Below are 23,376 nucleotides of genomic sequence, written 5' to 3'. Positions count from 1 at the left end.
CCTGTCACAAACAGGATTATGGCACCTAGACAGGGTGGAGGCACAAAGAATTCAGGAAAGAACTGCCCCCTCATTGCCATGGAGCAAAGCAGGGTGAGTGGTGACCTGTGTGTGTCACCCTGGGAACAGGGGAGGAGGAAAGGCACAGGTTCACGTGTGTGCTGTGTCCTTAAACTGATGTGACAAAGCCTTGAGAAGGTGAATCCGTGTCCTTAGCAAGGCAAGCTAAAGCCTGCAGAGAGCCTGTTACTGATCTCTAGGTCCAAGTGCACCAGGCTCAGCTAATGAGATTAAACCCCTGAAGGCACCAGGGACACATTCTGGCCATCCCTTGCCTTCCTTTTTTCCACTCCCCAGTCATGGACACTCTTATCCTCCAGTCTGTAGAGGGTAAGGTTTGTCTGCTATAAAGTACTGCATTTTTTCCCACTAATGCTGTCTGCAGAGTGAAATTAAAACACTTTCTCAATACTCATTTAAGCTTGCACTCTCTTTTAGTATAAACTTGAACTGTTTTATTGTCAGAGATGATGGGAAGAAGCTGCAAAATCAAAAGCTTCTGTCTTCAGCTCCTTCTGCAGAGAAGACAAACAGTGTCACGTAATGCTCTTCTGCAGACCCATAAAGGAAAGAGAGCTACTTTACTTGCACACAGTTACTGCCAGTGGTATTGTAGTTGGTTTTATGCTGCATAGATTTAAGTGAGAACAGTTACTGAGTGCTTTGCAGGAGTGTTGGAGCAGCTGCTCTGCTCTACTTTGTTCTGCAGTTTATGCACCACTTGCTTTTGTTCAATAAAAGGCAGCATGAAAACACGGAGTTATTGCAGATATTTGGTCTGTGGCTTCAGGGTGTCTTATCATGGGCCTGGTCAAAACTTCTTTCTGGTGAATTGGTCTCACTCTTTGCAGCCTTTGGGTGATGTAACCAATGACTGGATTGCTTCAGTCAGTCAAAAGTACTGCTTGGCTCTGTCCCAGGAGCTTTAACACCTGCTAAAAGGGTGAAGAATTCTGGGCAACTGCTGCCAGCCCTTAAGTGCTGTGAAAAGTCCCTTGTCAAAGATCCAGCTTTCTGTCCAGGTTGGGAATCAAGATAATGTTCCTCATGAAATGGGCTTGGTCAGAGCAGCTCCAGCCCTCTGTGGCTTCCTGAACCACTTTTTGTAGTGATGGTGGTTTTAGAGAGCTGAGTTTGTGGAAAGGGAATACAAAATTGCTGAGGAGGACATGACTCTCTTCTTTTTATTGTATTTTTACTGCTGGTCCTGCAATCAGTGAGGTCTGACAGCCCCACCTGATTAAAGAGTAAGCTTCAGTAGGAGTACTGTGAGCCTTACACTGGGGCAAGTGGGGCTTTTTGTTGCTGATTAGGATTCTCACCCAAAATATATTCACAAATGAGGCTTTAAATACCTGTCTATAAAGAATAGGAAGAAAAATTCCCTGTAGGGAAGGGAGAATCTCAAGCCTGAGATATTTCAAGTGCAAGTTGAATGTATGGTGTGGCCTGGCTTAAAAATATGTATAAAACTACTCATGCAAGGTGGTACACCTGGTTCCCTTTTGTGGCAACCATTATGGCAGAGTTCATACGTAGCCTGGGGTTTTTCTGCTTTACACACTGGTGAATCCCACTTTGGGATGATGTTCCAAACAGGCAAATTGCAAATCTGCAGCTGTAACAGGGTATTTGGTGCTTCAGAAAAACTCTTTTTTGCAAATGCAAAGTTAGCCATGGGGGTAACTGTGGGTATTAGTGCTGAAGGTTGCTGTAATGCCAAGGAATGTGGTTCACTGGTCAAGATAAGGTGGCTGAAATCCATCCAGCTGCAGCAGTGAACTGAAAGACACTGAAATAAAAGTAAACACAGCAGGCAAATAGCAAATAAGTAACTAAGCAGCAGTTCCTGGTGTAGATTTGATGAAAATGTGTTCCAGGAACCACAGCAGCCAGAAAGGGTGATATCATGTATTTCTGCAATTGTCATTCTGGAACCTCTCACAGAGAATGCTGAGCTGGCACTAACAGCTGTTTTTATGTAGCCTAATTTAATTTTTAAGTTTGTGTAAGCACTCCCTGCAGGACTGATAAATGCTGTTTGTGTTGTTGTTAGTGGAAGTGTCCAACCTCGATGATGTTGCAAAAATACAAAAGTCATTTTAAGGCACCACGAGGTGTGTGTTGAATGATAGACCAAAAATCAGAGCAGCCACAGGGATGGCTCATAGCAGGAATGACCCATTGCTCAGATATCAATGGCTGTGGCCTGAATGTTGTGTGGGAGGCTGGAATAAACAATCCTTCCCAAGAATTTTCAGGCCAGGACTCTCTCCTGACTCCCTGTGCCTTCGAAGAGCTGCAGTGGGTGAGTGCAGAGTGGTAAGTGGAGGAGGCAGCTGGCTGTTGTCCATTGGATTTCTCCTTCCTTTGCTGGATCCCTCCTCATACTTCCAGCTGGAATGCTGTGGGCTGTGTTCCTAACCTGAGATGTGAGGCTTAAACCAGCAGACTGAGGAGCCTGTGCTCCTGGCTTTTCATTCTGAAAGGCACTGTGACCCAAAATGTGCCAGTCAGTAGTTGTGAACACATTAGGGAAAGAAAAAGGACCTGGGCTGGGGGTTGGAAGTGCAAGTCCCTGCCAAGGCCAGGTGAGGACCTGGTGAGCAGGAGCACTGGAGCCTGTTCTTCAGCAGGTGACTCCTGCCCTGGGGTTTTTCTGGTGACTCCTGCCCTGCTGGCTGTGCTGTGTGGGGCTGTGACCACAGCAGCTGTTTTGGCTGAAGAAGCTTTTCCCTTGAGGTTTGTTGGGTGGTTGTGCAACACCTTGAGCTTGGCCTGTCAAGCTCTTCTGCTCTAGCACTTCTGTCTCACTGTGATTCTTCATGGATAGAAAGCATTGGTTATTAACCCAGAGGTGGCAGAAATACAGAATAGATGCAGCAATCTCAGCACACCTGGGTGGGGACAGGAGTAAAAGGAGCTGGTGGGAAGAATAGCTCAGGATTACACTGTGAGGGGGGAGCTATCAGTCAGTTTGGGATGTGGAAGAAAATCTGCTTCCTCCTTGTGCTTTCTAGCTTTGGCCTCAGTGGGTAGTGCTGTGGGCTCTCTGAAGGAAGGCTTCAGTGTGTTTAAGGTTTCAAGCTCAAAGGCCAGGACTGCTGCCTGGTGAGGCTGGCTGTTGGTGGGAGGATGTGATGCTTTCAGAATGCAGAACTGCAGTTGTGAGATGAATTGTCTTTTAGTGGGTGGAGAAGGGGGGGAAGTCTCCACTCCCAACAGCAAGTGTCCAAAGTGGCTCCAATTCCCCAGTGAAAAGTTTAAAAGGGTAAGTTTATCACAAGTAGAGAAATCAAATTGCAGTAGGTGCTCTCTATGAAAGGCCCAACCTTTGCCTTTAGCTTGTGGGGCTCACTTTTTTCCTAGACCAAGGCTGGTGTTTAGTGCAGCTCACAGCACTGTGTGAGTTGTGCATGGAGTGGTCCCCACAGAGCATGTCAGGAGGAAGGCTTTCCTCTGTGGTCAGGGTGGCAGGAGCAGGGGAGCTGCTGGCTTTGCCAACTCTGGTTAGCAATCCCAAGTAAGGAAATCTGCTCAGAAGGCAGAAGTCAGCCAGCAACCTTTTATCTGGTTCCTGATTTCTGCTTCTGGATTGAGCACCCCAAGATTTTCCAGAAGGGAGGTTCACCACAAAGCCTGCCTTGTCCCACACTTTTCCACCCAGCTCTTGGTGCTGCAGGCCCAGGGGCTGTGTGTGACACACCTGTGTCCAAGTGACACATGGCTCAGTGCAGAGGGCTGGGCTGCCCTTGGTGACAAGCTGTGGGTCTGTGAAGCAGCTAAAGCCCCACAGGTGGGCCTGGCATTTCTGCCTCTCACACTGCTCCAGGCAGTGTTCTGCTGAGAGGTAGAAGCTTTGCAGGAATTTCTTCCCCAGATGTAGCTGCTGTGCAAACAAATGTTGAAGGACTATTTTCCCACAATGGTCCTCTATCAAGGGTGCTTCAGCATTCACCAGTCCCTGGATTAGCATAACAAGGGTGGTTTGAAGCAATGCTGATAAGAGCAGAGTGTTTCCTGCTAGAATTATGATCAAGCAACTTATAATTCTGCTGTCTTGCACTTTTTTCAATCCTGGGCTTAAAAGGAAAGCTTTGTCTGCCTGAAGTGTCACCACTTCCTCTTCTGCATCTCTGAAGTGCAGAAGGGTTTGGTGCTGTCCAAGTCTGCAGTGCACAGCCTAGGGCTGCTGCTAGAAGAGGTCACACTCCTGGGAACTGTGGAGCATTGCAAAGATATTTCCTCCCTTGTGCTGTGTTTGGAAAGACTGTTTTTTCTAATAACCCAGATAAACTGCATGTTCTCAAGTCCTGTGTGGTTTGAGTGTTTTATTGTTGCTGGTGGTTTTTTATTTAGATTATTTTTGCAACATGCAGGTGCTTAGATATACTCAAAGAGCCCAGGAGAAAACTTTAGTGTTGTCACTTTCCTTACAAGTTAGATGAGAGTTTTGAAGTTGTTTTTAAAACCCCCAAACAATCAAACCCAAACATCTTTATGTTGTAGAAATCCATGCAAACAAATTGACTTTAGGTTTGTCTGTGTGTACACTGAAACCCCAGGAAATCCCGTGGTTGTGTGGAGCCCAAACTTTGCTGCAAGGTTTGTTCCTGTGATCTGAATCTCTGGAAAATGGGTCTGTTTCTCTACAGAGTTGCAAATCTCTTTTTAAACATTATGGGGAGGGAAATTCTGACCATTGTCTGTAACTGTATGCTCAAAGTCTCCTTTACTTTTTAATGACATTAAAGACTTTTTTTTGGTCCTGATTTCCCATGGAATGACGTTGCTGTGTCAGTGCTGCAGTGCCAAGACCTGTGTGTGGTGGTGAAACTGCATCCAGCACCCATTTGGAATAAATACATTTATATTGATTGTTGAGCAAGATAAAGAAATGGAGAGTACTGTAATTTAACATACTGAGCACCATTTAAAATTAGATTTGGGCTGTGAATTTGGGTGTTTGTCTATGATAGGCACCTACAGGCAGGACCTCAGCAGAGAAATACTGCAAAATTGTGGTTTCAACACTGAGTCTTTGTTTGTGTAAATGGCACCTAAATCTGAGGTCCTGCATGGGGAATTCTAACATCCATGTGACTCTGCCATCCCTAATAAAATTTCCAGCTTTAGCCCTTTTAATCACACCTGTGTGAAGTGGAAATTTGTGGTTCCTGAGGTCATGGTTCAGGAGGGTGGCTGGAACATTTTGCACTCTGGGGCTGCTCAGTGATTAAATCAGGGGACTGCCCAGGCTGCAAACAGGTTTCCACAGCAGCTCAGAGGTAGCTCTGGTTCCAGTTATAGTGTAACCAGGCCTGGAATGCACAGGAGCAGCCCTGCCAGCCAGGGCCAGGCTGTTTGAACAGCTACCCAGGGAACCAGGCTGAACATCTGATCCAGGCAGAAACACTGGATGGTTGTGGCTGAGGAATTGTTGTAACCCTGGCCTGGCACAAACCTGGCATGGAAACAAAGTCCCTGGGCCTTCCTAGAGCTGCAGCACCAAGAGCTGGGTGGAAAAGTGTGGGACATGGCAGGCTCTGTGTTGAATCTCCCTTTTGGGATATCTTGGGGTGCTCAATCAAGAAGCAGAAATCAGGAATCAAATAAAAGTTTGCTGGCTGACTTCTGTCTTCATGTGCCCCCATAGGCTTTCCTAAACCGTAGCTTTTTTAAAACCATCATGAAAAAAAACACACTTCTGGTTTTGGCTAATAGACGAGCTGTTTCCTGCCCTTTATGGCTTCTTTCTGGTTTGGAGATGGAAACAATGCTGAGAGCACATAGAACATCCCACTGGACTGCTGGGGAAAGGGTCTGCAATAGCATTTTATTTCTGGTTCATTTGTGACCTGCAGAACTGTAGCTGAGCAGGGAATATTCCTCTTGAAGTGCTACCATCAACCCATCCTTTTCAGAGCTGATGGTTCCTTTGTTTCCCCCTGCCCTTAAGACCACACTCTCCATCACTTTAACAGCCTGGAGCAGCTCCTGTTGCCACGGGAGCAGGTGATCAATTCTCCCTTCCCAGCAGTGGGTTATGTGTGCTGTGATGCTCTCCTTGGTGCTGTGTGTGCCTCTGCTCCTCCCCAGTGTGCACGAGAGCTCTGGATGTGCCCTGTGGGATGGGATGTGGCTGCTCTGTGTGGCAGGGTCTGGGGGGTGTAATGCCACTCCACAGCTGGACAGTGGCACAGGGGACTCCTCCCCAGAGCCCTGGGGCTCAGCTGGTTTCTGTAACTCCAGTCCCCACCTTCCCTGCAAGCTCCCCTCCTGCAAGTCCATCTGCATTTTGAAGCCCTCTCCAGAGCTGTCCCTCTTTAGGAGAGTGATGAGAAGTGAGATCCAGGACTGTGCAACTCAGATCAGGCCCATCCATTTGTCAGGGAAATGGTTTTCCAGGGCTGCATTCCCACAGGAAGTGTCAGGCCTGATAAATAGGCTCGAGCTCTTCATTTTCCCTGGAGCTGGTTTCTAGGAAGAGATAGTGTTATGTAAAATACAGGAGATAGTCACCAGGGACCAACCTGGACTGGAGACAGGGCAGAAATATTTTAATTTTGAAGCTGGCTGGATAAACAGTTAAATGAACAAACACTTTATTTTATAGAGACTTTACTTAAAAAAAAAAAAAGAAAGGAAGGGAAGCAAGATTGATACATTGAAGTGTCTGGGAGGGAACATCCTCTCAGATGTTTGGTGTGCTGGAGATAAAGGCAGCCTCCCTTTAATCAGTGGCCTTTTTTCCTTGTGCTTTTTTAATGCAGTGCAGCCAGTGAGTCTGGGTTTCTGAGTTTCTTATTTCTGGGCACTGGCTGAAATAGGTCTTCCTGCTGGGATCAAAATGGGAAATGACCTGAGCTACACACGCTGAACAAGAGGAAGAAGGGGAGTGGCTTGCTGGCTGGAAGCTTGGTAGTTCTGTTTATCTGTTCAGTAGCTGAGAAATAATTGCTTTTCAAGTGTTCAGAGTTTGGCCAGTGGGACCATGCATTGTCTTGTTATCCATGGAAGTATGGTGATGGGAAAAAGGGGTGTTCTCCTCTCAAGATTTTAGTTATAATAAAGTTTGTGACTAATATTGTTATGAAAGCATTTTTGTCATCAACACCAATTTCATAGAGAGAGTTGCCTTGAATCTGCATCAGATGTGTTAATGTGAATAAGGATTCCTATTGCTTGGTGAGCAGAAGGAAGGCAGTGAGGTGACAGCCACACATGGGATATGGGATATGCAAAATCTCACCTGTGGGATATTGCAATGTCACACTGTCATGTGAGGTGTTCAGGTGCTATCCAGTGATTCCCAGGCTCCACAGGTGGAATTTAAAGTTAACTCTAGAACCAAGAACCACTTGAGTATTTTTTTTCTTACAATATCAGCATGCATTCAAAAGAGCTGAGAGTTTTATTTTCAAGATCATAAGTTATGTTCGTGCTTCATGAATCTTTTAGTCTGGATTGAATCATTATAAAAAGGCTTCTTCTCTCATTTAATTTTTGTGGGAGTAATCTTTTCCTAGTGCCTGTTTGCTGGGGAGTAGCCAAAGGATCTGAATCTTGGCTATGGCTTGAATTTTGTTTTTTCAGTTGAGGGGAAGAGGAAAAGGGTGTTTCCAGAGGGCAGACTGAAGTGACCAGCATGCCTTGAGTGTGAATGATGAGGTCTTCCTCCATGCTTTGCCCTGGCAGTCTGGGTGCTTTCATGTCTGCTTTGGAGTGGTCAGTGTCTCCAGACTAGCAGCAGTTCTCAGGGATGGTGATGTTTCCCAGAGGGACAAACTTCAGTTGAAGAACAATTAAAATAATGAAGTTTTGTGAATAGCTGTTCTTCCCTGTACCTGAGAGAGCCACTTTTGTGCCTGGAGAAATCACTGAGGGTTTGAGCAAAAAAGACTGAAGACTGAACCTAGCTTGTCTAGAGATCAAATGCTCCACTAGAGTGAGCATTAAAAATAGTTTGGGGAGCTAAAATGATCTTTGGTGCCTACAGCAATGAACTACATGAAATAATCCTACTCAAGTCCTGGGACTTCAGAGGCTTACTTTGAGCTGACCTCCTGTTAAAGGACTTGAAACAACAGCCCTTGCAATTCAGCTTGTCCAACTTGATTAGATTTTATCTGGAGCTTGATTGAATTTGTGAACAAGATTATGAAAAGCAACGTGACTGTCAATGAGGTGAACAGTCTTGGAGGGGAAATTCTCTGGTATCCCAGAGGGTAGTGCTTTTAAGTTCAGTTATGAATATTAGAATTCCTTGATTAAGTTAGCTGCAGGTTTTAATAAGGCATTCTTGCTGCTGTGCATCAATTTTACACAAAGCTTAACACAAAGCTTGTGTGGTGTTTGCTTCCTGAAAGGGAAGGGTCTTCTTCCCATCTTAGCTGCTACCAAACTGGTCTTGGAGACCCTGGGATCTTATTCTTTTAGGGAGAAGCTTTGATCACCAAGCAGAGCAGCAGAAAGAGCTGTGCTTGTTAGTGTGGAGCTGTGTCTGCTGTGCTTCACTGCTCCAGCAGGTCAGCTGGGAGATGATGACCTCTGGGTAGTTCACCTAAACAACACATCTTGGTATTGGTGCAGTGATATCAGAGTCAGCCTCCCTTGAGGACACAGGGATTTACAGCTTTTTTTTTGTAAGAGGAGAAGAAAAGAGAGGGGAACCTGGCTATCTTCCCTCTGTGGATGGGGTAAATGACAGGTTTGGAAGCTGCTGTGCTACCTGCTCTTTCATTTTCCTGGCTTCTCTGGTAAGAGTGGCATTGTCCCCAGCTCAGAGACCACAGCAGTGATGTGGGGAGTGATTGCTTGAGCCCAGGGAGAGCCACACTGCCCATCACAACCTCAATTGTCACAACTTTTCATGGTGGCTTTCTTGTTTTTCTTCTGTTGCTAAATGTTCAGCTGTGATGTTGGAGAAGAAAAAAAAAGTCTGACACCTTCATATGTAGCAGCAGCTGCTAATGAGGAAAGTAGTGCTTTGTCAAAACTGGAGAGATCTCACTTATTAAAACTATGCTTTTTACCTCTTTTTCTTCTTGTTGAAATAAAAGTAGAGTTGATTCAGAAATAACAGTAATTTATAAGCTTGAGAACTGTGCCCATATAAATGATTACAGACCTTTTTGGCTACTGCCAAAGTAATAAAGAAATCTAGTATTTAGCTGTCTGCTTGTCAAGTGTCTTTACAAGTAGTTTTGCTCAAAGCAACCAACAGCAGATGTGACAGATTTTCGAATGAATTTGTACTCTTAGTCCCTAAAAACTTTTAAATTGTTTTAGTACTTAGTTGGGTGGCAGGATCTACTTCCCTCTGACAAGAAAGTGTGTGAAGGTGCTGTTTTCTTCGAGCTTTTTCCTGTTTGAGACAACCACAGCAGCAATGGGTGTGTGCATGTTTCATGCAGGAAACCTGTGGGTTTTGCCTTTAAGACATTAAATCTGCTCTTTGTTCTATCCCCAGCAGAGCTGGCAGCATGGATTGCTTCAGGGCCTCCTGTTTCAGTGCAGGGTTGGGTGCTCAGGAGCCAAACTTCTCTCTTTGGCTTCATGCTGGTGCCTCTCCTCTGCCTCAGAGCTGTTTGATCAGCTGAGGGCAGGCAGTGACACAGACACAGTTGTTCCTGCAGTGGTTTATAAACAGTGGGAAGCAGGTAGGTGCTCCTGGCTGCAGAAACAGCTGCTGTGGGTGCAGCTGTGTAATGGCAGAAAGGGAGAGGTGCTGCTGCTGTCCCCTCCCTGGGTCACTGAGTGAGCCCTGTGGGACTTCAGAGCCTGGGCAGATGCCCCTGATCAATAAATAGTGACTGCCCAGGAGGTGAGCTGCTCCTGCACACACTGGGAATAGGGCAGAGGAGTTCATGCTTTCCTTAGCTCTAAGTGCTCTGGAAGATAATGACTTGGGGTCTGCATGGAGACAATTCAAGACATTTCTTGTGCTGGAGCCTGCAAATCATCACATTCGAGTTCTGTGTCTCAGATTAATTTTTGTTTGGATCTCTTGGGGGTTTGGTTTAGGTTTGTGTGCCAGAGGGAAGCTGTGACCAGCTCTCCTGCTGGGACCTGTACTGCCCAGGCACTAGAACCAGCTCTGCTCCTCCACATCCCTAGCAGGCTTCCTGACCTGTGGCTCTGTGGCCGTGCTGGGGGTGAGCCCAACAGCTGGATCAGCTGCTTTCCCACATGCTGCCAGTTTCTGTGCTCTCTCCTGCTTGCTCTTTGAGAATTCTGATCCTCTGTTGTAAACTTTGGTGTGGTCTGGAACCCTGGGATTGGAGCCCTTTCATAGGGAAGCTGGGGCTGGGCAGCTTTCCCTGTAGAGACCACTTCCTCCCTCACTTTCCTAAATTCATGGAGTGAAACACCTACAGAAGCAGCACTTGTGCTGTGTGGTGCTGCCTTTGAGGAGTATTAATCCCTTTTGGGTGTCAGCACTTCTCTGAGCTGTGTCAGGCACAAGCACAGCTGCAATCTCACCCCTTCCCCTCCACCCCCTCCTTATTTCTGCAGTTCTGCCTTCCTGCTTGCTGAGGACAACCTGAGCTGTGGACCAAGATAAAACATGTGATTATCCTACATTCTTGTATACAGGCAAGAATCCTTCCTTTGGCATCCCAGAAACCCCCAGATTTTGGGAGAATATAGATCAACAGAAAAATGACTGTTGGAAAGCTCCAGATGGCTTTTTTGGATATGTGGGAAAAGAGCACCCCCAGAACTCCCCTCTCAGTGGAAAGGGAGCTGCACTCTGGGAATCATACAGCCAGGATTTTTTCTTTTACCAGCACCTGATGGAGATCAATTAGGGATACCAGTTTGTGAGGACCTAAAGAGAAATAAAAGAGATTTGATTGGAGGATTCCAAAAAGTGGCTGCTGATTTGTTTAACTGAGCTCCTGTCTCCTCTGGCTGTCTCCCTGCCTGACCCCGGGCTGGGACAGGGATCAATGCTGGGCTGAGCTGGGCAGGATGAGCTGGCCAGGCTCTGGGGATGGCAGGAGGGGCTGAGCTGGGAGCTCTCATGTGAGCTGGCAGCCTCCAGCTCCCGGGCTGGTTGCTGTGCAGCTCTGGGAGGCAGCAGCCAATGCCAGGCAGGAGCATCCCTGCAGCTGGGCTCCTGAATGACTCCTGGGGTGCCTTGTTTTCACTCTGAAGCATCTAACTGCTCTATTGCTGCTTTTACCTTTCCCTGTCTCTCCTCTCCTCTGCCCTCAGCTGTCTCACTGTGTTGTTGTGAGCAGTAACATGCACAGAGTCTCTGACTGATGGGGCAAATCTGTCACCTCTTGGTGACCCTCTCAGGAGGGGTGGGACGTGCAGCTGGAGGCAAACCCAAGCTCTGAAGGCTTGTGCTCTGGCCAGCCCTCTAAGCAAGCTGAAAGTAGCCCTAAAACGGGGCCATCAGCCATTTCACCTGCTTGGAGACTCTTCCAGTTGTGTGCCAGCATAAATTCTGTGTAACTGCCTCGTTCCTTGGGGCCCTGGTGCAGGAGAGGTGCTGGTGAGCTGGAGCATGTGTAGGAAAAGGCCCCTGAGATGGTCAGAGGCTGGCCTGGGAAGGGAGGCTGGGACACTTGGGATCCCTCAGCCTGGAGAGGAGAAGGAGAAATGACAGATCTGTGAGCAGCCTTTGCATTACTGAAGGAGGGACTTGGAGAAGATGGTTCCAGGCTCTTCTCAGAGGTGCCCAGCCAAAGGACAAGTGACAACGACCTCAAGCTGAAATGGGAAATGGGACATGGGTGCTGCCACTTATGAGCATTTCTCTTTTTTGTGCTGGGGCAGGGTGAGGGAAGCTTTGGGAGCTCGAGCGTTAGAGACACTCAAAACTTGCCCAGGCAAGGCTCTGAGCAGCCCCATCCACTAAACTAGCCCTGCTTTAAGCAGCAGGTTGCACTACAGTGACCTCCAGAGGTCTTTTCCAGCCTATTGTTGTCTATTGTTGTGTGGAATGTGTGGAATTGAGGTTTGTCTCTGAAATCTCAGCAGTGTGTTGTCACAGCAGCAGTGATGTGTTGACATAGTGGAGTGAGTGCTCTAAAGCTGGAGCTTTAAATGTGGACATTGAACATTTATGGGAATTAACCTTTCAGGACTCTCTGGTGCCTATTTTTGAGTCACTGGGAAAGGAGATGAAATAACCATGAATGCTGCTTTCCTTCTTCTCTGTGGGGTGCTGGGTTAAGGCTGAATGGTGCTTTGTTTTTCCAGGTACCCCCTCCTACCCTGTTAGTGTGATCTCCTTTTTAAAAGTATCCTTCACATTCATGTCCTGTCCATACAGGGCTTTCAGAAGAGCCAAGGCTGGTCATAAAGACACAGTCATTCTTATTTTCTCTTTAAAAAGGTCCAGTGGTGTGCAAGTGGGTTACAATCTAGCTGTAATGAAAAGCTAATCACCAGCCTTCTCCACCCTCTGGGATCCCAGGAGGTTACTGGAACAGCACACTGCCCCAGTTTCTCTTCCCCATGTGTGTGATGATTGCATTTTCTAGTTGTGTCTGGTGTTTTCAGCATGGCTCTTGATAAGCCAGTTTGATAGCTGGCTGCTATGTCTAGGAGCAGCATTTGACAGATGACTTCAGAGGGGGAGAGCAACTTAAGTAGCTTAATAGGATTTAGCTCTGTCTACACTGTCCTGCCAGAGCACGTTATAAACCACTTTAGTGGGATTCCTTCTTTAAATATAGCCATGACATAAGTGCAGGCAGAACCTCTGAGAGAACTCTGGGAACTTTCCTGAAAAATCAATCTCTGTGGCTCAGAAGAATTGCTGAATGAATGAATATCAGTGCAGGAGCTCGAGGAATCCCACCAGCACTGATCTCATGAGCAGGATGAAAGGATCTCTGAAGGCAGGCTGTGTGTGTATTAAATTACCTATAAAATGCATTGATTTCTAGTGAATGTGATGTGTATGTCATGGGAAAGCAAAGCAACTAATGAAAAATCCTGGTAGGACACAGTGGGGCAAACACCTCCTCCTTTTAACTGATGTAACCTCGATTACAGCCAAATAGCCCCTTGTCCTATGGATTCCCAAACTTGGTTGTGTAAAGGAAGCTAAAAGTGAGCTGTGTTTGTCTTTAAATAGTTGATATAAACCAAGTACTTGAAATCTTTTTAGGCCAGTGGTCCATGACAGCTTTCAGCTTTGCAGGCAAACCCTAAGAGAGATAAACAGCTTTGAAACAGTTGAAAGGAGACAGATTCCTCTCTTCCCCCAGCCCTATGGGGAAATGAGGAAGCTGCAAGAGGAGCTGCTGGAGCAGAGCCACGGGGTGGGATTGATGCCTCTGTGGAAATGTGCTGGGGCATCAGACTTGCCTTGTAATTGTGAGGGGTTTCATCTACGAGAGCATCTGCTGTTAGCTGTGCCCCTGATCACTCAGGGATGGCATTCAGGAGGTGAATTTAAAAAGTGTGTGCTCCCCTTTTCTCAGGAGGATCTGGGGAGCAGAAGCAGAGGGGTGAGGCAGTGACCCCTCACCAGGATGCTGCTCTTCAGGGGGAACTTGACTCTGGTTGCTGAGAGGAGCATCTGCAGTTCTGCTCTGCTGGTGGGAAGAGCTGCAAAGAAAACTCCCTGTTCAGATTGCACTTCCCTTCAGGGCAGCAGCCTGAGGAGGCCCTAATCTCTTCTCACATTTGGCCAGGAGCCTGCAGGAGGCCCTTCTTAGCTCCCCAGCCTCCCTAGCACAGGCTGAGGAGAAGTGGTTAATGACACTCCCAGTGTTGTCAGTGGTGCAGAAACACGGGCTCCAGCTGTGACTGTGGTGGGTCTTGGCTAGCTTGGATGGGGCTTTTTAATCTGCTTCCTCTGTTAGTCCCTCTATGGTATTTTTTTTCATGGGTTTGAAGGTTCTCAATAGTGAGTATTGGTAGTCTTTGTCCCTGAGGGGTTTTTTTTTGAGAGCTTTTTTTTCTTCTTTAAAGAAAAGGAAAAAAGGCAACTCAACCCCAATATAAAACTAAAGAAGAGTTAAAATTGAAATGTTTCCTGCACATGAAGGAGCCTCTTTTGTGAGAAGGGAAGGTGCAGTTTTAAGTTGAAGGAAGAGATTTCCTCCCTTTCTTTCCCCTGTTTTTTTTAAAAATGATTTTTTTTTTTTGAACTCGGACTGTAGTACTCTTGAAAGAGGCAGTTTGGAGTGAATTGATGGTGAGAAGCATGGCACCTGTTTGTCTCTGCAGTTAAAAGGCACATTGGCATGGTTTGTGCAAGGAGGTCAGTGGGCACACAGTCAAGAGATGGGGCAGAGGTCTCTGTTCTCCCTTCCCCAGCTCCCATGAGCTGTCCCTATGGGATATTGCCCCTTCCCAGCCTCTCCACATGACCCACATACTGCATTGAAGCTGCCTTCAAATACAGATTATCTGAAGGAAGATGTCACATGGGCTGCTGGCTGTAGCTCAGCAGGCCATGGCTTTCTGAAGATGTAGGGCAGTGTGCCTTTGATTTTGTTCTTGGTCCCTCCCTGGGGCAGCCAGACCAGGCTGGTTGCTAATGCAATCAGGAGTGCTGCTTCCCTCACCCTGTGCAGGCTTGCAGTCCATTATGAGCTGCACTCAGTTTTTGCTGTGTGAACAGCCTTTGGAGCTGCTTCACTTGTGTGGACAAATGCCAGTGAGGCTGGACAGGGTCAATATTATGGAAACTCAGTGCTCTGTTGTTTTCCTGGTGGTTATTTTCATGTTGTTCCAAAACATCTCGCTCCTTATGCTGAGGGTTGACTTCAGGTTGCAAAGTGAGTGCAAACTGGATGTGGATCTCCCTGTCAGAGACACCTGAGTGCACCAAAATGACCCATTGCCATCACTGGCACATAAATGCAGAAGCCCAATTATTGCTGCTTACCTTCCTGTCCATTCAGTGCTAATAAAAACAGTTTATGAAGCCATTTGCAGTGGATTTTTAATCTTGGCTAGAAAATACTTCTTTTCCTTCTAATTAATTTTAACCTTTTTTTTTTTTTTTAACTCTGGTGCCTTCAAATGTCAAAGTATGTGCTAGAGTTTCTCACTTAGACATTTTCCTAAATAGCTGCAGTTTAGAAAAAGACCTCTTCATTGTGCTAATGATATGGAACAAGTTGTATACATTAAAAAAAAAAGGCAACATTAAGTTGCCTTTCAAGTCTAACATTAGTAACAATGTGATGTTCAGAGTTTCCATTCCAATTTGGATTCTCTCCCTGTTATTCTGTATAACTTCTGTGGCTCAGTGCAGCAAATGTTATGCTCCAGTTTATAGCGTGCAGCTGGAGATGCTCAGCGCCAAAACTCTCAAGACATAAATGGGATTAAAATAGTGCCTGAAGAGAAACCAGCACGTCCAAAATAATGCAAAATAATGGCAGAAGGGAGCAGAACCACATTATCTACACTGGTCATGCCCATGGAAACACTGCCATTCCTGCTGAGGGCACGGGCCAACTCTGTTGATGGGTTGGGCAAAGTTTCCACCACTGGGACAAGGATTTGTTTTCTGTTCCACTTTGGGGTGGCTCTGCTCATTTCCATGCTCTTTCCTCTCCCTCCCCAGTGCCTTGTTTATCCTCTTCCTGATAGAAATGGCAAAATACTGGTGACAGCTTGCAGTGTCCTCCCTGCCAGGACATCAGAGCCGAGGATTGGGCTCAGTGTCTGCAAACTCCATAATGGCTGATCAGGTTTGGTTGTCTGGTTTAAGAAGAGATGATTAAGAAGATCAAGAAGTTGCTGTGAGCCTAAAAGCTGCATTTAATCTGAACTGGTGCCATGTCTCCTGGAAAGGACAGGGTTTGGGCTCTGCAGAAGAACAGGAGACCTGTAGATGATGCCTGTAATTACCTCTCGTGGAAGGCCCAGTCTTGGTGGAGAATTCTTAAAATTCACGGGGGCAGGATGAGCACTTGGGTTTGAAACCCAGATCTAATGAGGAACAGCAATAGCTGAAGAACAGCTAACGTGGAGTAAAGCACAAACTCTGTACAGCTGGGGCCTTGGAAGAAAATCCTTGAGGCTGCTGTCTGTGCCAAAGCATGAATGGCCATCACAGATTAAAAAAAAAGCAGTGTCCCAGCACTTGGCTTGATAGAGTGTAAGGACAGGCACTTAGGAGAGATCATGTTTTTCCCCTCTAAATGAAGTGTATTGTCTCTGAGAGTGCACATTGTAGGAGGGGGAAGGGAAAAAAGGATGGAAATTGGATTAAATCACTGGGCTTCAGGCCTAAGCATTTCCTGCTCTCTCTTTTTTTTTTTTTTTTAATTTAAAGACACCAGTGCTGCCTCACTCACGTGCTGGGCTCTGCAACTGTGCCCAGGTCCCTGGCTGCAGGCAGTGCCACGTCTTTCCTTCAGGGAGTTCCAGCCTGCAGGAGCAAAGCTGAGCTCCTGCTGGAGGGCTGGGCTGGGGAATTGTCTTGGTGTGGGAATTTGTGCAGCACTTGAGCCCCAGCCAGGTTATACAGGCAGTGCTTGCTTAGCCCTGAGCTGTAGGAGCATTAAATTCATACTTCCTTTATAGCATGGGGTTTCTTTCCATTATCCAGTTTGCTGGAAAATTGCCTTGTGAGGAGCCTGTGGTTTAAGGCATTAATGGGTGATACAGTTTTCTAACCAAGGAAGTCAAGTGGCTTCTAAAAGACCTCGAGCTGCTGTTGGGTGGGAATGTGGGAGCTAATCTGCTGTGGGAATGTCTGGTGGGTTGTGTGGGTCTGCCATGGGTGAGCTGGGCAAGCTGAGTGGTGCAGGATACCTGCCAAATTCCTCCAGCTACCCTTCTGGTGCCCTTCTCCTCAATATCCCAAAAAATGATCTGATCCTCGCCTTTAACAAAACTAACTGATGGCTGTAACTTTGTCCAGCTGGGAATACTAGGAACAAATAACCTTCTGAAGCTGAAGGTTGTTCCCATGAGGATTCTTACACCTTTTGCTGGTCTGGGGTTTGGGGCAAAGACCTGCAGGAGCACTGATGCAGCCGTGGTGGTGTGGGGCTTTTTAGAGTCCTGCAAGGGAATTTGCAGAATGCCCAGAAAGGAAATCTGCCTTTTCAGCAAGAATGCTCATTTGACAAGCTGCCAGTTCTGAGCTAAGCCTCATTTAATAAAGATTTAGTCTGTGGGGACCTGTCAGTGGAATCTGAGTTTGGTGAGAGTGTCTCATTCTTTTCCTCACTGTAGTGCACAGAGGCTTTCAGCCAGCACTCTGGAGAAAGCAGGGATAAGAACCCCCAATTTCGAGGACCCTCTTACCTCTGGGAACATTTCCTTGCTGTGTAAGATGGAGATTGCTGAGTTGGTAACAACTAAGAGAATAAATGCATTGTTGTTGGACTTCAGCCCAATAGGACCTCAGTGTTTGCTGCTGATTAGCACAGCTTAGATCTGCATTCATGGGCAGGGAAAAACATCCAACCCAATTGTTGAGCAAATCCTTTCTAGTCTGTGCCTTCCATCTCTCTTTGGGATGTGATATGAGCTGCTCTGATGAATTCCAGCACCTGCCCATGTGTAACCTGTGGCAGCTGAGGTGTGCAGACACACCTGAGCTATGTATTGTTCAGCCACAGCTCTCAAAACCCTCTCAGTGATGTGATTCTGTTGAGCTGCAATGAGCCAAGGATCAGCAAACTCTGAATTTTTGGCCTTCACACTGCTGGCCTCTGTGAATTGGACCAAAAATAAAGGCAGAGGAGTTGAAAGTCTTTAATTATGGAATAAGGGGTCACAATGTTAGTATGGGGGAAGTGATGATGAATCTTTAATCAGCCTAGCCTTGTTCTTAGTTGTTGCTTACACTTGAGGAATTAATCTGAATTAACTGGAGGAATAAATTCAAAACAGATTAGTTAAACCACTTTAAATGCACTAAAGTGAACTAAACTACACTGAATTAAGGCCATTCTAGTTAAACTACATTAAAACCCCGTGTGAACACTCATTTGTAATTAAAGTGGCTTTAGTTCACAGCTCTAATACCAATTAACTATATAATGCCCATGCCTGTGTGGAGAGCTTTGCAATGTTGGGGAAACTGGCCTGCTCATTTTACCATTGGGAAATGGAATTGAGTGATGGAGTTGTGCTAACACAGGTTTCAGCTGCAGATCTGTTTTTATTCCAATGCTGTATTGTCTTAAGGTGTTAAAAAAAAAAAAAAATAAAAAGCATGAGACAATCCTTGGCATTTCCTCCTTTCTGGAGAGGAAAGCCAATAGCCAAAAAAAGCTAAAGGCAAAAAGTGTTGGCCTATATTGCCTGCTCCAGTGTGGACTTGCCCTAAATATCTCTGTCACCTGCACTCCCTTACCAGTGTGCTCTCTGTGGGAGATGTCTCTAGAAGGGATGAGACAGTGGAACCTGTTCTGTTTCCATGGTGCTCTTCCCTGTTGCACAGGGATCCCTCATGGAAGAGAATTCATCTCAGCACCATGGGAAAAGCCCCTTCAGAGCACTTTTCCTGCCCAGCTTTGCTCCTGCAGTGCTGAGTGCAGTAATTGGCCTGGGAAGGCCTGTCCCTGTGAGGAGAGAGGGATGCTTTGGTGCTGACAGCAGCAGTGCTCTCCACATCCACCCCCTCCTTCCACTGGCCAGTCTGTGGCTGGCTGTGTTCCCCACCCTTCTGGAGGGGCTGTGGCATGAGTGACATCCCCAGACACTCAACAAACACCTCCTACAGCATTTTTTTAAGTACTGAAATCAAGTCTGAACACACAGCATGTTCAGAACAAGCTGATGAGGAGGTCAGGGTGTTCCTTGTGTTGCCAGCATTCAAAAAAAAAAAAAATTTAAAAAACCAGTTAGCTTGGTAGAAGAGAACTGCTTATCATCTGTGAGTACATAAGCTTTTTAGAGAGATGTCCTGGAGTCTGGAAGGGAAAAAAAAAGCAGTGTAGGAAGTAGTGTAGGCATGCCACTATCCCACAGCAGTTTCTTTTCTTGCTAAGATGACTTCCGTCCTTCATGGAATAAATAGAGATGAGTGCTCCTTTGGCAGCAGCCCAGGTTGCTTCATTTGTTCTTCTGGGTGAACGTTTTTCTCTTCCCACACTCCTTTAACCTCTTCTCCCTGTTTTATTATCACTATCTCAAGTCACTGCATGGAAATACAGAGAGAATACTAGCTGCAGATTCAATGGAAAGCTTTCTTTTGGCAAAAGCTGACTTTAAGGTAAACCATTCTCAATCTGGCAGTGATTAAGACAGCTGTGTTCTTGAGGTGCTCAAAAGCTGTGGCTCTTTTTTTTTTTTTCCTGTGGGCTGAAATTAGAAAGTTTTAAAATCATTGATGGAAAATTAAAAATGAATCTGCAGTGCTTCTCAGGAACCACATGAAGGCTTCAGCTTTGCTCTCAAGTTTCTTTAGGAGTTTTGGTAGACTTTCCAACTGGCAGTAAAACAGCAATCATCTGTTCCATGTGAAGAACTTCTCACTATTCTGTGCTGCTGTTACTGCAGTTAAGGTTTAAAGAATGTGGTAATTGGAGGTTGGATAAATTGAGATTGGTAAAACTTGTACCTGATAAACACCTGGATTGTTTTGAGCCCTTGTGTATTCAGAATTAACTTCTTAAACCTCTTCTGCTGCCAGGACATTTTGTGCCAAATAACCTCCGTGGCAGAGGGGACGTGGTCATGTGAAGCAGAGTCACTAAGCCAACACTTCTCTGTAAAGTCAGGTGATGAGCAAACAGCATTTAATGCAGTGGTAAACCTTGACATTTAATGTGAATGCAACCCAGGGTTTACCTCCTGCACTGTGGTGCCTTGTGGCTTTATTTAGGCTTTCCCCCTTTATAAGGAAATAAATACATCTTGTACATCCCTTTTCTTGTGTTCTTATGTAGATCTCTTTCCTTTGTGACTTCATCTGTTGGGTGGGATGAAATATACCTCCCTTAAGTGCAGTTTCAGCAGCTAAAATTAGCCCTGCAGGACCACATCCACAGATATATTTGGATAACTAACAGTGTGGATCACCTTTGGAATTTGCAAGCTGAAAGTGGCTGTTTCATGTGGGGGATTTTCATCCAGCAGGCAAGGCTGTATCTTGGTTTATTTGATCCCCAGTAACATAAGGCAGGGTCTTGGAGAGCAGGGATTGATCAGACTGAAGGCTGATCTGTGTGTAAGCCCTTAGGAATGATACCAACACCATACCCCATGGGAGAGCTGACCAGCCCCTGGGTGGATTTGTGGAGAATACTTTTGCTGTGCTTTGTGTTTCCCCTTTCTCTCCATGAGGCTCTAGATGTTTTCTGCCCCTTTTTTGGCTTCATACTCCCCTGCAGGTGGTAAACACCACAAATCCTGGCAGCCCCACTGGAGCTGGGAAGGCTGCTAACATTGCAGCACCATCCCTGCCCAGCACCAAGGGCTTTCAGGTTCTGTGCTGCCTCTCCAAGCCAGCAGTGCTCCTGTGGTTCCTTCCCTGTGTGCAGCTTTTATTTTGAAAGTGCTTCCTGACACTGTAGCTTCATCTCCTGCCAGTCTGGGGATCCCACTTGGATTTACTCTCATTTTCAGGGACTGCTCTGTCTCCACTTCTGCCATTAGTGTCAGTGCAGTGGTAAAATGCTGTTCCTCCAAGTTGTCTCCATTTTCCTGTAAGGGCAGTTCATGCATCATTTGCTATAAAGGTTCTGATAGCTCAGCAAATGTTCAAAGACAAATTGATGCTCTTTTGTGGCAAAAGGCCCAGTGCATAATTTTACATTTACTTGGGATAATGTGGCCTTGGATAACCGAGTCCCAGATTTACTGGTGCAGGATAGAGTGTCTAAGGGTTTATCCAGCCTCAACCCCCTTTTTTAAATACTGTCATTTAATCCTGACAAGCAGGCAGAGGAATATCTTTGGTTGTGACCAGGCTTTCACTGCCTGCCAGTCCCTGGGTCCTAAACTGACTCATCAGTCAGAAAGATTAATAACTGCTCTGCTGGATGATTTCACTTGTCATGGCACATATCCATTAATGGAAAACAAATATTCTCTGGAAAATTGGATGCAGATTGTGGTATAGTGGCCAGCCAAGTCCTTTTGGCCAGATGCAAATTTAAAGCATGTATTAAGTGTCCCTTCAAAGCAAGGACTTCAGGTTGCTTGCTAGCTGGCAGTCTGATATCCATTTTTCCTTTTTGAAGATTTTTTTGAAGTATTTCCTTTTATTTCCCTTCAATGGGGGCAGTTCCCCTACATCTGGAGCTGCAGTGTGGATTTTTTGCTGATAGAAGGGTTGCTGGGAGGATGTTTTCAGCTGAGTTTGTCTTCCCAGCCCTAATGCCTTTTAGCATGTGCAGGAGGGTTGAGGGTGTGAAGAAAGAAATGCAGGCGAGCAGGGCAGGAAAGCTTTGCCTTACAGCAGCCTGACATGTTTAAAAAATAAAGAATACCCCTGAGGAGCTTTGGTATGCCAAGTGTGTTGGTTAAATTAGCATGGAGTGCTCGTTTGTGGCAAGGCTTCAGAAGTGGGGGAGCGTGGGGCTGTGAGTGCAGCTCCCCTCTCGGAGGCCCCTTTCTGCTCAGCAGCTCCAGCAGAGCTCACACCATCTGGAGAAAGCATGGGAAAGGGGGATTGGGCTTGTTCCCTTCCACCCACCCCCAGTGCTGGCTGGGAGAGGTCCCAGAGCTCACTTTGCACAGCAGGGCTGAGTTCCTGCTCCTGGGTTTGGGAAAGCAGCACCTGGGAGCTCCCCCCGCCCCAGCTCGGTGGGCTTGGGGAGGGTTTGGAAGGATGGGTTTGTAAAGGCTGGGAAAGGGTTTGTAAAGGATGGGAAAGGGTTTGTAAAGGATGGGAGGGTCTGTAGAGCAGGGAAAGCCAAGAGCAAGGGGCTGCTTGGAGTATCTGTGGGGCAGCACTTGGGTTTAGCTGCTGTTCTGTGTGCCTGGTGTTTCTTGGCTGGGAAGGACCTTGTGTGGCTTGTTTGCCAGGATAATCACCCAGCAGGGAGTACCTATGGAGCAGAGCAGGGGGAAAAGGGGGAAGAAAAGCCTACAAAGAGCAAATTCCTACCAGACCCCGTTAGAAGCAGTCACCAGTTGTGAAAGTTCTTTACTTTAATCTCAGCATTCTTTGTTGTACTCCTTTTGATCAGAAGGAAGTTATTGTTTCAATCAGGAGGAAGCATATCAATGTTCTTTAAGGAATTTCTGCATGGGGAGGAAGGGAGATACTGGTTTGAAAACCCAAGCCTTTGTTCTAGGTTAGCTGATACAGATCTATGTCTGAATTCCCAATATTGGGGCAGAAGCAAGTGACTTGGGCTCTTTCCAGATATTTAAATTATTTCTAGTAAGTTGGTATTTGTCACCAGTAACAAGGATTTATCAAAAAAACCTTATGGATAAAATTGCATCCTTTTGCTTGATTCAGGTGGGAAAATGTGGCTAGATATGGTGTTGGGATGGATTTATTTTTTTAAATTGTATTTTATTTAACAGAATTGGTTTGCATTTTTGGATTTTAGGCAGGATTTTTCAAATAGAAATAAATTGGAGAGGAGTTAAACACTTACAACTTCCCTTTCCTCCCAGGAACATGACTAGAAATAGCTATAATTCCCACTAACTCAACTTGTGACTGCTCCAAGTATGTCTCTAGCATCCAAGTTTGTTGTACCTATATATGTGGATGGTATATGGAGGGGTTTAGCATTTATTCTAGGTCTACCTTGAACAGAAGCATTGCATGGAGATTGATTTTTTAAAAAAATATTAATCTCATGCATGTATAATAAATTCCACCCCCTTTCAAACCCACTCATGCACTTGGATTTCTAATGAATAAGCCTGCATATTTATTCATGAAGATTAAAAAACTGTACAGATAGAGGCAGCTGGCTGCACAATTTTTTTTTATTATTTTTGTTCTCTAAATCTGCTGACCTGTGATCAGTAGTAAAGAGGAAACCCTCTGATTAACTTAGGCTGTTTACAGACTGGGACAGACAAAATGGCTCAGCTATTTACTGCTGAGGTACAGAACATGGTTTCGTTGAGTGGGATGGACAGAGGGGAACGAGTGAAACAAAAAAAAAATCACCTCTTTATATTTTAACAATGTGCCAAGCACACAAAATGACTTCTTGGTAGGTATGTGTCACCACATTTCTCCTCACAGAGAAAAGCAAGGCACAGTTCTTCCCAAGAATATTTCTGGGATTCACGTTCTCTGAACCTCAGACAATGATCAAAACAAGTTCTTATCTCATTTGCTGTGCCTGTGATGGGGCAAAAGTAGAATGAGTATGGAGATTGTTTATCCAAAGGGATGGTGTTTGTTTCCTTGGCCTGTCAGGGCCAGGTGTGGGGGTGTGTGTGTGT

General features: G+C 45.9%; 1 protein-coding gene across 3 annotated transcripts in view; it reads left to right on the top strand.

Annotated features, from left to right (window-relative positions):
* TTYH3 (tweety family member 3) overlaps nucleotides 1-23,376 on the top strand; it is a 75,826-nt gene that overhangs the window by 14,208 nt on the left and 38,242 nt on the right. The gene's annotated exons all lie outside the window — the stretch shown is intronic.

Source organism: Haemorhous mexicanus, chromosome 17, assembly GCF_027477595.1.
Source record: "Haemorhous mexicanus isolate bHaeMex1 chromosome 17, bHaeMex1.pri, whole genome shotgun sequence".
NCBI lineage: Eukaryota > Metazoa > Chordata > Aves > Passeriformes > Fringillidae > Haemorhous > Haemorhous mexicanus.
Note: the sequence above shows the minus strand (reverse complement) of the source record. Positions and strands in the feature narration are given on the sequence as shown.